Source organism: Misgurnus anguillicaudatus, chromosome 22, assembly GCF_027580225.2.
Source record: "Misgurnus anguillicaudatus chromosome 22, ASM2758022v2, whole genome shotgun sequence".
Lineage (NCBI taxonomy): Eukaryota > Metazoa > Chordata > Actinopteri > Cypriniformes > Cobitidae > Misgurnus > Misgurnus anguillicaudatus.
The window spans coordinates 10,320,456-10,335,285 of NC_073358.2; the positions used below are offsets into that span (position 1 = coordinate 10,320,456).

The 14,830-nt window shown below is 34.5% G+C and overlaps 1 protein-coding gene across 6 annotated transcripts in view; it reads left to right on the forward strand.

The window, feature by feature from the left end:
• zbtb20 (zinc finger and BTB domain containing 20) overlaps positions 1 to 14,830 on the forward strand; it is a 71,279-nt gene that overhangs the window by 33,619 nt on the left and 22,830 nt on the right. For all 6 annotated transcript variants that reach the window (XM_055200855.2, XM_055200853.2, XM_073861080.1 and 3 more), the window contains one exon: positions 7,154 to 7,349. The gene's annotated coding sequence lies outside the window, so the exon portion shown is untranslated. The remainder of the gene's footprint in view (positions 1 to 7,153; positions 7,350 to 14,830) is intronic.

Genomic DNA, 14,830 nt, shown 5'->3' on the forward strand with positions numbered 1-14,830 from the left:
TTCGAACCTGGGTCGCAGGTCCGTAACACTACCACAGTGCCACAAAATCACTTGATAAAAGTTACTCGCTACACTCCCCAAGTAGCCTCCAGCTAAATTCACGTAAAAAAAAAAAAAGATTACACCCTCCTCTAGTTCACGCAAGCGAACGCTGGGCCAATATTGATCCTCATCCTTCCTTTTATTTTGTCATTCTCCTGTTTTCTCTTTCTGGTCTCCTCCGACAAAACCTTGGGTTTCTTTTTCTTAGTTAAAAGCATAACAAATAAAATGTATTTCATTTCATAGAGCGATATTTTATTTTTCCATTTTATATGCTTCTATAACACTGTTTTATTCAACTACAGTAGCACTACTGCTGTTGTTTTACAGCAGCCTACCGCAAATTCAAAAAATCCAGTAAATCACTGTAAATTAAATGTTTCTACCCATAATGCAATGCATATTTCAGTAATGAACTGGAAAAGAAAATTATAGTATTTTACTGGGCATTTTGTGGTAAGTAACTGTAAAAATTACAGTTAAGTCTAATAGTGTAGAGAATGAGAAGAAGAGATAGAAACAGGGTTTGTGAGGAAAACACCACAGCTGCTGTTTTGATGGCGAATGGTGACTGTGACCTGCTGAGCCTAAATACATTCACAAAGGCCAGAACATGGACATGACACACTGGTCTGGACAAAGACTAAATCCAGCCCCATACTATCCATGAATGAAAAGGTGAAAAGAAAGAGGCAAAGGGAAAACAGTCGAGTTAAGGGAAGGTAAAGGGTCATCAAGTCTCCACAGGGTTTTTAGGAATATTTCAAACGCAGCGATCTGATGCCGTTGCGCTGTGCCTGTCCTGCTCTTGTTTCGAATGTAGGTTATATCTTTCAAAATAAATAAAAATGTATATTAGGCACAGTGTGCTTCGCTTTGAGGAGCGCTGCTATGTATCAGTTATTTTGGGAGGTTCCGACTTATAAATTCAGATGTGGAAATCACAACGTGCGTTCAAGTCATTTTATTTCAAATAAAATTGACGTGTTGGGCAATTTAATTTTTTTTCTCTATTTTGTGATAACGACAGGAAGCCTTTACAGCTAATGCTACAAAATAAGGAACAAAGCATGAGGGTTGGGAACAATTGGATATGTGGTTTTATCACACACGCCTGTCAGCTTGTCTACGTTATTAAAAATGTATTTTATGCAACCTTTCCTGCTATTCTTCATTACCAGACTTTAAGTGTATAATCAACATTTCATCAGGTTTTTAAAAAAAATTGAGGTTTATATATCATCTAAAGGCTGAATAAATAAGCGTTCGATTGATGTATGGTTAGGACAGGATAATATTTGGCAGAGATACAACTATTTGAAAATCTAAATATTGAGAAAATCAGCATTTAAAGTTGTCCAAATGAAGTCCTTGCAACAAATATTACTAATTATAAATACATTTTTGTATATATTTACAGTAGGAAATTTATAATATATCTACATGGAACATGATCTTTACTTAATATCCTAATGATTTGTTGCATTAAAAAAAAAAATCCATAATTTTGACCCGTATGTATTGTTGGCTATTGCACGAGATGTACCCTTGCGACTTATGACTGGTTTTGTGGTCCAGGGTCACGTATACGTAACCTTATATCTTTCCGAAATAAAACCTCTGCTTATATCAAATCTGTCATTTTCTATCTATACAGAAATTTTGCAATTTTCTGAAAAAGTGTTAAAACTCCTTAACTGGCAATTTCAAGACCCAGATTACGACTGAACTTTATCTTTTTATCTCTTCCGGGTTCTGATCAAGGCAGTTGCTTAATCTGTCATCTTATGCTTTAGTTGTTACTTACAGGATTCTGTTTTGGTGTTTCATTTTACAGTTTTTACAGCTTCAGGTTGCCTTGTTTGTCGATGACTCTTTAATTACATCTTTTCGTGTCAGATCATGTCATGTTTTTTTTTTTGTCTGTACTCTGTCCAGTGTTTGGTTTTGAGATTTAGATTTTTCACTCATGCACTATTTCTTCAGTATCAATCTCTGCACCGTGCGGTCTGCATGGCATTGATGTTTGTGTGTCATTTGCTCTTCTTCATTCTGGTTCTGTGTTTTGTGCACATGGCCGACATGCGCTCAGTGTGTAGTTTTAGCCTCGCTCCCTTGTTGCCAGTTTGTTTTCTTGTCATTCATTCATTCATTCATTCATTCGCTCCACCTGCTTTCCCTCGTCCCTCCTCATTTTCTTTACCTCCCTATTTCCGCGGTCTAGTTTTCTGGTATTGTTTTGGTAGCTAGCCCTGTCAAGTGTTTTGTTTGTGCCTTTCCAATTCCGCAGCTCAGTGTTTTTTTTTTGTGGCTCTCTCCAGGCTCACTCAGGTCCCGGTTCACACCAACTAGTAAACCCTACTGTTTTGTTTTAGATTTTATTAATACAGCTTATTGCAGCTCTCGAGTCCTCGCCTCTTCATGGCCCTACCGAAACGTGTTCTTGGTGGAAGGTTAAGAGCAGTGCATTGTGGGATATGATATGTCTTGCAGTATGAACATTTTGGCAGATATTGTATTGTAGGTCATCTGAGTATTCCATGTATAGAGAAGCATTTGCATACATACCACAGACTGCAAAAATAGCTTCAATAGTGTTGTGGTAAATTATTCCTAACATAGCTGCGAGTGTTTATTAGTTACTGGCCTATGTCAGTGGTCTCCAACATGGTGCCCATGGGCTTTTATGGTTGCCCGCACAGAGTCTGTGAGTGCCCGCCAAACACATTCTATTAATAGCTTCAATTTTAATATTTATTTATTACATATTTTTTATATTGGCTTCTTTTATGTATGTTAAGATTTTAAACAATGAGTATTATAAAATAAAATCGAAAAAAGTTTTGAGTCAAAAAGTAGCCCTTTATCCAGTGTAGTAGCCCTTGCTTACAAAAAAATAATACTAAATAGTCCAAGTTGTTGACATTGTAACTGGTACACTACAAAAAAAATCACCAACGAATATGAATGAACCTAGATTTTAACTCGGAGACGTTTCACGTGTTTGGAACAGGAATGTGATCGGCTATGTGGTGTGGTAAGGATGGGTGCGGCCGAGTGACCATTCTCTCACATCCATAATAACACCTGGCCCAGTGAGCATACGGTTTCTCTTTCGGTAGAGCTTGACCCTGTAATTGGTGGTGAAGTGTGTCCGCTCTGTGCTGTCATGTAGGAAACTGTTTCCTGTCTCCATGGCATTGTGCAGGAAGTTACATCATCACAACCGCCTCATTTATAGTTTTACAAAGAGGATTTGTCTTAAGCGATATATAAAGGTGGTGCATGGAAAATCTGATAATCTGCAGGGCTCAAATCATTTTTTATACAGTGGTTCAGGTTTTCACTTGCCTTGCCAAAATTTTCACTGGCCCCAATAAAAAAAGTCAGTGTCACATATTTAAAAATAATAATTTAAAAGTCAAATATAATTGTATACATATACAATAGACAAAGAAGAAAGGCTCCCAACTTTTCTGCTTTACCTGTAAACTGACAGCAAACTGTGCAAAATATTGCATTGTTTCTTTCGTCGTATTTTACCCAAGTAAATGTCTGCTTCCAAGATGTTAAATAATATACATTGATGAGAATATATTTTAGTGCCTGATGGTGAAGCACTGGCCCGATCGGGCAAGCGAAAATACTTCTCTCGGGCCACCGGGCAGTGCTTTATGTTGAGCCCTGATCTGAAAGTGTCTCATGTTGGGTTAATTACAAGGCTTTCTATCGAGAAAAGTTTAACTACATTGTACAGTACAGTATATAAAAAGTATTTACAGTTTTACTGGTGAGAGAAAATTAAGCTTTTTTTAATATTGCAATGCAATTCAATATGCAAAAGTTTGTGACTATCATTATATTAGTTCTGTTTTTACTTTAAAACGAAAGCATTACCTCAGAGATACTGTACACTTAAACTTAATTGGTAAATTAGATTCATTTCTGTCAGTTTATTGTCGAATGATTTGTTAGTGACAGACTCTGTGAAAATTAAATGCAACTAAATTTAACTTACCTTGGTGCATAAATGTAAGTAAGTAAGTAAACTCGGCACAGGTATTTTTAATCATTCACATGAAAACTCTGCCCTTATAAATTCCTGCAAACTTATTTTTTCTCTACACCACGTAGAGATAAAACAAATAACAAATAAAACAAATAAATATTTTTTATTTCTTTCAGTATTTCATTTTATAATTGGAGCTACCGCATCTCTCTCGCGCTTCTACAGTGCAAGCCATATTTGGACCACTGTGTAACGCTGTTAAAAGTCTGAAAAGGGTTATTCACAACTTGTGTCACAATGCATCTGTGACAAAATTATCACTGGCGTTTCGTAATGTATGAGACGGGCAGGATTGGAGCTATGCAGTTTTGCCATGCAACTCGCTCATAATAAACAGCTTAGAGACAAGTATGACAACAAAAGTAAATGTGTGCGTATAATGTTAGAGGATGAAGAGATAAAAGCCCACTCAATACAGACTTCATCATCATCACCACTTATATAGCACAACCACATCACTGGAGATCTGTTGGTGATATACGCATGCTTCATATTTTATTGATATGTAGAGGATATTTGTACAATGTTTGCTTGTAATCAAGTTAGAATGGTAGAAAATTGACACATTTTTTGGCAAAAACTACAGCATATTATATCAGGGAATGTGTTTTTTTATCTTGATGTAAAGAAAAGGCACAGAAAAGCAAAAAAAAAACATTAAACACAGTTTTATCAGATATTATTATTTGGTTTTTGATAACAGAAGTTATTCTCCCGGGCCTGGACTCAGTAAGCTTTGTCCATGTGTCTTGTGTTATTTTTTTGCCAAGCCTCTTTAAATTCTTTTCAGAGCTGAGTTTCAGTTTACACTCCAAACACAACTACTCAGCATGCATACAAAATACATTTTTAAATATATATTTGAATAAAGGGCGTAGATGTCGCTTTTTGGCCACTGCTGTGTATACTGTCCAGCTTTGTATATATTTTATATATATCTTTAATATGCATATTTGTTTATAATTTAGACTTTTTCACAACTTTAAACTGTTCATTTTTTAAATACAACTATGGTGAGCATTAACTCAACTACCTGTTAAGTGGTTGTTGGCAAATTTCTGTACGTAGCTGCCAAAAGTAACACTATAAATATAAATCTGAACATGACTGCATTAAAAACGGTGTTGAGAAACAGGTTGCAATGTATTTTATTTAAATATTTCTTTATACTGCTGGGTATGTTGGGATCAGTCTATATAATAATGTAATACTATTCTTTGTAAAACTGCTTTAAAACTATACCATACCGTAATTTTTATAATGTAGTCCGTAATTTTTATAATGTAGTTCTCCCTTAAAATGTATGAACCCCCAAATTTAATAATCTGATATATTTATCTGATATATCTAATATCAGAAATTAAGATATCATTGACTCATGTCATTAAAACAAATATTTATATGTATTTTACATAAGTAAAATGTAAAATAATTGTAGTATTAGTCTTGTGGGGTTTCCTAGATTTCAGAAGATGTGTGCCATATACGGACACAGCCACCATAAACTGCATCCTTTATGTGACTGTTTAAAATTTGACCTACTTTTAACTTGCTGTAAAACACGGCTTTTAGTTGTGCATCTGACATGTGTTTACATTGAAAACAATTTAAAGGAATAGTTCACCCCAGAATGAAAACTCATTTACTCACATTTATGTTGTTTTAAACCTGTATACATTTCTTTTTTAATAATGCTTGTAGCCAAACAGATCTGGGGCACCATTGAATTCCATAGGAATATTTTTCTTTTTCTATGGAAGTCAATGGTGCCCCAGATCTGCTTAGTTGCAGATGTGTTTCGAAATATCTTCATTTGTGTTTAGCAGAACAAAGACATTTATACAGCTCGAGGGTGAGTAAATGATGACAGAGTTTTCATTTTAGGGGTTAAATTAAAGGCAATAATGATGGTTTCTCACTGGAAAAAAATACTTTTTTAATATATTGCCGAGCTGTATCACAAACATTTTAAAATTTATATTGTTGCTGATTAAATAGTGAGACTCGATGAACAATTTTTTTCACCAGCTTGTGTGAAACAGCTACAAAATTAGTATTTAATTTTTCTTATCCCCTGTTGCTAAATGAGTTATTGTTTCAGGTTATCCGGTCACTAGTATTCAGGTGAGATGCATCACCATTTACACCAGGTAGTAAAATGCATCTCCTCTAACCACTTGTGTTTGGTGGTCTCTGATGTGACCCTTTCAAGACTACATGCATCATTCACTAGAAAGAAATAGAAGACTAAAAACTGATACACAGTTTTTTTCCAATGACACTTTTATTTCTCTTTTATCACGAGTGTGATGTTTCCTGCAGAATTGTCAATGAAGTTTCTGTATTAACTAAACTTCAGATGAGAGTCACATGATCTGTGTTGGCCTGCATGATGATATCAGACATACTGAAGATTTCGTTTATTAAAGTGTGTGTTTCTGTTCGGTTGGGTGTTTTCGGGTAGAGTAACAAGCAAACGCGTTTGCATTTAATTATGCAAATAGTTTGGTTTCCTGTAGCTCAATTGGTAAAGCATTGCATTAGCAACACAGATGTCATGGGTTTCATTCCCAGTAAAGACACTTATTTATTTAAATGTATGGCTTGAATGCGCTGTAAGTCTTTTTAGACAAATATCTGTCAAATGCATGTAAAGGAGTGAACGCGGAGCGCTTTATATATTCACACTGCACATTGTAAGTGAACACACATTTGAAGCTCTGATTCAGCGTCGGATGAATGGGAATGTGTCAGAAGCCACAACAGATGGAAATCGAGCAGGAAATACTTTAATAAAGAAATATTATTTTTCATCTTTTCATAATTGCAATAGGCTACTGTATGTTTTATTGTCTATTTAAATTCATTGCCCATCCCTGTTTTCCCATTTGAATGTTTGGTGTCGTGTTGCTTGTCGATTGCGTGTCTATTTTATTATTTTTTTTTAAATCCATACGAGTATATTTATTACTCCCACGTTAAGCTGCTGGTCTCTTAAAAGCAGGCGTGCAGTAATTGTTCTCTCTCTGCTTCCTTTGGCAGGGCGATATTGAAGATTCTGCGTGAGGTTAGATTGTGGCCAGACCCAAATGAAATGAGTGGCTGACGATTGACCTCCTGCCGCCCAACTTACCATCACCAGCAACCTGTAGCATCAAACCAGTGCCTCTTCACCAGCCTGATTCACAAACACACCCACCCACATCTACACAATAACCCAACAGAACACCATCAGACTGTAAGTGTTCACCAACCACCTTCTATCAACATCTCTTATTGACATTTCTGTGTTTAATTATTCTGTTTGCTTAATTAATGCGTAGTAGTATCAGGCTGTGACCGCGCTCATCGTGCGGGGTGATGTCTTGTGTGTATTTTAACGCCCCGTCCCTTTTTCTGATATTCCAAAAATACGCCACGACCTACAGAAGAGAAAATGCCTGTGTGCACTTATTTTAGGGCATATGTCAAAAATATAATACATCTTTATCATACTTCACTTCAAAAGCAGAAATAATAAATCTTATTCTGCTTAACCCTTTAGAACCCGAAGCAAAAAAAGGTTGTTTTCACAGAATTTGACAGTAAAAAAAATGAACACAATGTAAAGTGTAAAATATTTTTTTTTCAGAAAATAATGACTTTCAATAAATTACAATTATCAATCATTACTGTGTGTTTTATTTAGAAATAACCCCCCAAAAAATAGTGATTAAAAGAATGAACAATTCAGACTTAAAAAATATACTGAAGTACGTACATACACGTCTTTTTTTTGCTAATGCATCAAAAAATTACTGTAATAAACCATGTATCGTCAAAAAGCGCAATTTTTATTTTTAGGAGCAATTTGAATTGTTTTAATCTGGCAAATAGTTGAAGAGTTGAGTAAAATGAATTGAGCTTGGTAGAATGTGTCGGCGACGACACATCCAGTTTAATAAAAGCACATTCTCCACCCCAATTTTTTTTAATTGTAATGCAAAATATTCTTTGTTCACTCTGCAATTAATTGTGCATATTGTAGTATGGTAGAAATACATATGTTTATCACTTTTACATATTTAAAAAGATATTTACAGTTAAAAAAGACAATTACAATATTTTACTGTAAAAAAATTCTGTAGAAATTGTAGAAAGTGTGACTTGCAGCTGGTTGCCAGTAACTTACTGTAGATTTAAATGTATGTTATTTACTGCCAACATTTTGTTCAAAGTTAAATGAACATTAAACATTAACAACAAGTCTTTGTCTTAACATAGTAAAACTAAAATAACAGCATCAAGCAAAGCATTCTGAAACAAAATCTGAAGCAAAAAAAAGTTTCATGATGATTTCTGGCTTCCAGAATGCTGTGCACGAGGCTGTTATTGTATAGCTTTATTCTATAAAGATAAAGATTTGATAATATTTAATATTTATTTAACTTTGAACAAACTCTTGCCAGTAAATAACTAAATAACTTTTTTAACTGTAACAAAAAATAATCACACACTGTAAAAAAAATCCATAAAAATTACAGTGTTACTTGCAGCTGAGTTGCCGGTAATTTACCGTAGATTTGAATTTGTGTTGTTTGCTTGAAACATTTTGTTCAAGGTTAAATGAACATTTAACATTTGCGGGTCTTTGTCTTTACAGAGTAAAACTAAAAAACAGCATCAAGCAAAACATTCTGGGAAACAAAATCTGAAGCAAAAAAACAGAAAAAGGTTGATGATGATTTCTGGTTCCCAGAATGCTTTGCATAAGGCTGTTATTGTATAGTTTTATTCTGTAAAGATAAAGACTTGTTGATATTTAAAATTTATTTAACTTTGAACGGACTCTTGCCAGTAAATAACATAAATTTAATTCTACGGTAAATTACCGGCAACCCAGCTGCAATAACATTGAAATTTTTACGGACTTTTTTTACAGTGCAGTTAAAAAAGACAATTACAGTGTTTCACTGTAAAAATTCCATAAAATTACAGTGTTACTTGCAGCTGGTTGCCAGTAACTTACTGTAGATTTAATTTTATGTTATTAACTGGCAACTTTTTGTTTAAAGTTAAATGAACATTAAACATTAACAACAAGTCTTTGTCTTTACAGAGTAAAACTAAAATAACAGCATCAAGCAAAGCATTCTGAAACAAAATCTGAAGCAAAAAAGGTTTCATGATGATTTCTGGCTTCCAGAATGCTATGCAAGAGGCTGTTATTGTAGCTTTATTCTGTAAAGATAAAGACTTGTTAATATTTAATATTTATTTAACTTTGAACAAACTCTTGCCAGTAAATAACTAAATAACTTTTTTAACTGTAACAAAAAATAATCACAGTTAAAAAAGACAATTACAGTGTTTCACTGTAAAAAAAAAAATCCATAAAAATTACAGTGTTACTTGCAGCTGGTTGCCAGTAACTTACTGTAGATTTAATTTTATATTATTTACTGCCAACATTTTTGTTTAAAGTTAAATGAACATTAAACATTAACAACAAGTCTTTGTCTGTACAGAGTAAAACTAAAATAACAGCATCAAGCAAAGCATTCTGAAACAAAATCTGAAGCAAAAAAAAACGTTTCATGATGATTTCTGGCTTCCAGAATGCTTTGCACGAGGCTGTTATTGTATAGCTTTTTTCTGTAAAGATAAAGATTTGATAATATTTAATATTTATTTAACTTTGAACAAACTCTTTCCAGTAAATAACTAAATAACTTTTTTAACTGTAACAAAAAATAATCACAGTTAAAAAAGACAATTACAGTATTTCACTGTAAAAAAATTCCATAAAATTACAGTGTTACTTGCAGCTGGTTGCCAGTAACTTACTGTAGATTTAATCTGTAAAGATAAAGACTTGTTAATAACTCTTGCCAGTAAATAACATACATTTAAATCTACAGTAAGATACTGGCAACATAATTGTTTATTTATTAATTATTATCATTAAAAATACACTTACAATTACTTATATTTCAGGAAAATGTGTGAAAATGAAAATGTTTTCTACAAAAAAATTGTCCTAATGTAAAGATCATTATGTGAAAAAATAAACTTTAAATCTTTAATATTGACTTAAGACTTTAGTCTGGATTACACAGGTATTCATTCATTTTTAAAAAGAAATATGAAAAATATTGTCAAAATTCAATGCACCAATCTTAATTGTCCTAAAAATAGGCATCACTTTCTTCATCTAAAATTAAATTCTTTCTTTTGATTGTTCTTGACAGGTCACGTGATATTTACACACTTGCGTAACCGCCAACAGTTTGTGCCAGTTTGCGCACTTTGTTATAAGGCCCTAAATGATTCATGTCAATGTTTCCTAATGCATTCAACTCTATAGAAAGATGAGTCAAGCTACAATGTTTCCCCATCACAGATTTACACACAGATCAAACGCTATAATGCAATAATCAGAGTTAAAACACGTTTAACTTTGAACTCTGCCAATGATTTCCGGGTGATGACACGTGCAGTACCCACAGTTCCAACGCATGCAAACACACACCTGTATATTTAACCTTATGTATTGAGGACAAAATGTCTGTTAATAAGCCTAAGGCCATACACGATGGCACACCGCAGAATAGCTAACAATACAATGCATTACTGTAAACCCCTAACATCACAACAGTGAGATCTGCACAGCGAGCATTTCTCCCGAAAATGTTAAAATCTTGTTACTGTCACCTTCCTGTCAGCTTCGCGAGCCTGTCTTCTCATTCTCATATGACCTTTCTCATTAGCGAGACATTTTCTCATCGTTTTCTGTAAATGTTCGATACCATCGTGCATAAATCTCGCAAAAGATCAGCAGTTTCGGAGTTATTTAATCCTCCACGTCTGGCACCAACAAAGTCACATACGATATATATCGCATTTCTTCCCCATACTGATGCTTGCTCGAGCAACAACTCGAGTGCACACGTGCATACTTTAATTAATTGAGTCGCTGCCGTACAATTGGCAGATCAGTATTTGCATTGGCAAGCAGGTGTACGAGTCCTAATAAAGTAGCCACTAAGTGTATGCAGACGGTCCTCGCAGACGACCCGCTCCTCTTATGATGATGCATTCATGGGCAACATCGCATTTATCTTTAAAGTGAGGGCAATCCCAGAATGCAATGCAACAAGCTTGTTAAAAAATATGTGTTATTCAGTTAATACAAAATAATATAAAACCTGATTGTAAATATAAAGGTGCATAACGTTGCATTGGGAACTTTATTTCTATCATGTACAAACTTGCAGCCTATGTAGAGCACTCCAAATTACATCTTAAAAGACAGTTGCACACGTAGACGGCTTGTTGGATTTGAAACGTAGCCGGACGAAAGATGCGACTGCTGCCTGGGTATCACACACTGTACAGTATCATATAGCAAATGTGAAATGCACACCTGAGGAGGACTGAATTTATTTTTTTATATAAACTGTATAAAATATCACACTTATCGGACATTTTGGGTGTGCACGGATAGATGATCACACACGCATTTGTTTAACAAAAGGTACAGACACATGTCTAGACATACACACACAGGCGCACAGACGTCTCTTTATTTCATGCAACACTTTCGTCTCGATAACCTTCGAAAATGAAGCGCACTTCCTTGCACTGTCGTTCTTTAGGTCCCAAAGGTTGCATACTTAAGATTCTGCTGTTTGCCAAATTTAACCAAAAAAGCATCTGTCCTGTTAACTCAGATTCAATTTTTCTTTAAGAAGAGATATATCTAAAAACACGATTTCGGAGAGGTTTACTGTTGTGATGAGTTAAATGTAGTAGAAGAGTATAGGAGGTAACCAAATAAGAATGTGTGTGAAACCGAAAAGCATTTGGAGAGGAATGCACATGGACGGGGGAGAGAGACACGAACAGTGTGTGCTTTCAAGTGCAACTTTCGTGTGCGAAAGAACGTTTCGCAAAAAAGGAGCTGATGTCACCGTCGTCCGCAGCGATTATGATTGATTTTCGAAAGCGTTCGTACTCTTTCTGGGAGTCTCGCGTGGAGTTTCAGAGGCTTTTGTTGAGAATGGGTGAAGCACCATTTTGTGTGCTCTCCAGCAGTGTGTTTGTTTCAGATGGTGACCAATGTGATTGTGTGCTCGGGAGGGATCTGAAAATAATTTATTAGTTGAATAATGATCCCGTGGAGCCATCTTGGCTTGATTGAATTATTTTTTTGATTTCAAATGTAATGCAAAAAAGAAACACATGCTTCATGTGCAGATGAGGGCTGGTTAATGCATACACACTGTACGGTAGCTCAAGACTGCCCTCTGTTTGTCAAAACATTCAACTATTTCACTTGGGGTTTTTTATTTGTTTCAATCACTTTTTAAAAAGAATATCTCTGATGTGCTAGTTAGAAATAGTTTGGTTCATTTTGAAGTGATTTATTTAACTTGATTGGACTGGCAATGCTATCTACTTCTGTACTGTATGTTGTGACGGGTGACATTTATATTATTTCACATTTATTATCATCTAATGATATTTAAACCAGTTTTGTTATATGGTAGATGATTAAAAAATTAGTCTGATCTCTCTCATTACTTTTCCAAAATTGGCAATAAATTAGGCCGACAAGTTTGCTCTGCCGTGTGGTTATGATATCTTATTCCGAAATGATGAGAATGAGTTCTGCAACTCGACCCAGCATTCATTTTTAAATTTTTTAAATATTTTAAAATATGCGTAGCTTCAAGAAGTGCACACAGAGTATACAAATAGTTGGACTCTACCCACCATCTACTTAAGCCAATCAGATAACTCCATTGGGGGAGTGTACACCAAAACGTTTAAACACGCCTGAAACGCCAGGCGGATACCAACTGTGGGCACTTGCCAGCGTTTTTTCAGCTGGGGGCTTTGGTTGCTATGATACTTTTGTTCTGTTTAATTAGTTTTTGTACAATGCGGCGGTTGGTTGTTGCGGTTTGTCCCGCCCCTCCTCCACTATGATTGGACGGCCGAGTGAAAAGTGACATTAACGAGCTGAGCGTTTTGCTCAAAATTTACATTTTCTTAACTCTGGTTGCGGAAAAAACGCCACACGTCGGCCAAAACCCACCTGCTGCTGGTGTTTTTCAAAAGCGTGGCGCTTCCATTGGAAACAATGTAAAACATACGCCGGCCGCAGGCGTAAGCGCTTTGGTGTACACGCCCCCAATCTGACAGATTGTAGCAGATTTGACCTATCATAAACCAATCATTGTTTAGTGTTTAAAGTCAATACGGAAAGCAAAGTGTCTCAGATGACTTTGTTTATTCATTTAATTGTGGTCATGTCTTATAAATCAAGTTGTGGAAACATGATACTGTACATTTACATTGCGTTTAGGCATTTCGCGGATGCTTTTATCTAAAGCGCCTTGCAAAAATGTAGTATAACACTTAAGATCATGTGTTGAGAAAATGGCACAGTTTTGTTTTCATACAGAGATAGCTATTCGTAGTATTTCTATTCATATTGTTCACATATTGTTTGTTTTGACACATACTTTATCTGTATTGCATACAGCTGGGGTTTGATACAGTCTCAAAGCTATTTACACGTTTTACCTTGAACAAAGCATGAATTTATGTTAATCAGCAAATCTTTGTTTTGAATATCTTGGAGAATAAACAATTACAGTAATTACAGAAAAAATGTCATGGACAGTATCATCTACCCATACATTTAAAGTATATGAAGAGCTCAGATACGAAACCTTCAAAGTGTGTCTGATATGTTTTCTTGTAAATTAGCATTTTTATCGGACTCTCAATGGGTTCTGCCAACAAAGTGATATATCTGAATGGCCTGATGCCTGGATTTAGCAAATTTGAAGTGAAAGTATTTGATAAACGTATTATACGGTCCGAGAGCATTCAGTTAATATCATTTTCTCATTTTTGTTTAGCGGATTTTGCATATATATTTATATATATTTTTGAAATTAAGGTTAATACATCATCTGAAAGCTGAATAAATAAGCTTTCCACTGATGTATGGTTAGGATAATACAATATTTGGCCAAGATACAACTGAAAATCTGGAATCACACTTTATTCTTGCCATGAATATAGCCTTAGAAGCTGGTATGGCGTTTAAAAGAAAAGAAAGAAAGAAAATTTGGATTCTGAGGGTGCAAAAAATCTAAATATTGAGAAAATCACCTTTAAAGTTGTCCAAATGACGTTCTTAACAACACATATGAATAATAAAAAATACATTTTTGATAAATTAATGGTAGGAAATTAATTTAAATATTTTAATGGAACATGATCTTTACCTACTATCCTAATGATTTAATAAATAAATATTTAAATTTGATCATTTTACCCATACAATGTATAGTTGGCTATTCCTACAAATATACCCATGCTACTTGTGACTAGTTTTGTGGGTCATACATACATATTTATGTAAGTATGAATGCATGTATGTGTGTATGTATGCATGTATGTATATATGTATCTATGTATGTATCTCATTCTTTAGCCCAGATCCCATCACATCTCCACTCGCATTTCAATATTTTTATTTAGTTTACAACCTAAGACTTTCTTTCACTACTAAATAAAAAAGAAATACATTTTTGATACGTTTATGGTAGGAAATTAATTAAAATATTTTAATGGAACGTGATCTTTACCTAATATCCTAATGATTTAATAAATAAATAAATTTGATAGTTTTACCCATACAATGTATTGTTGGCTATT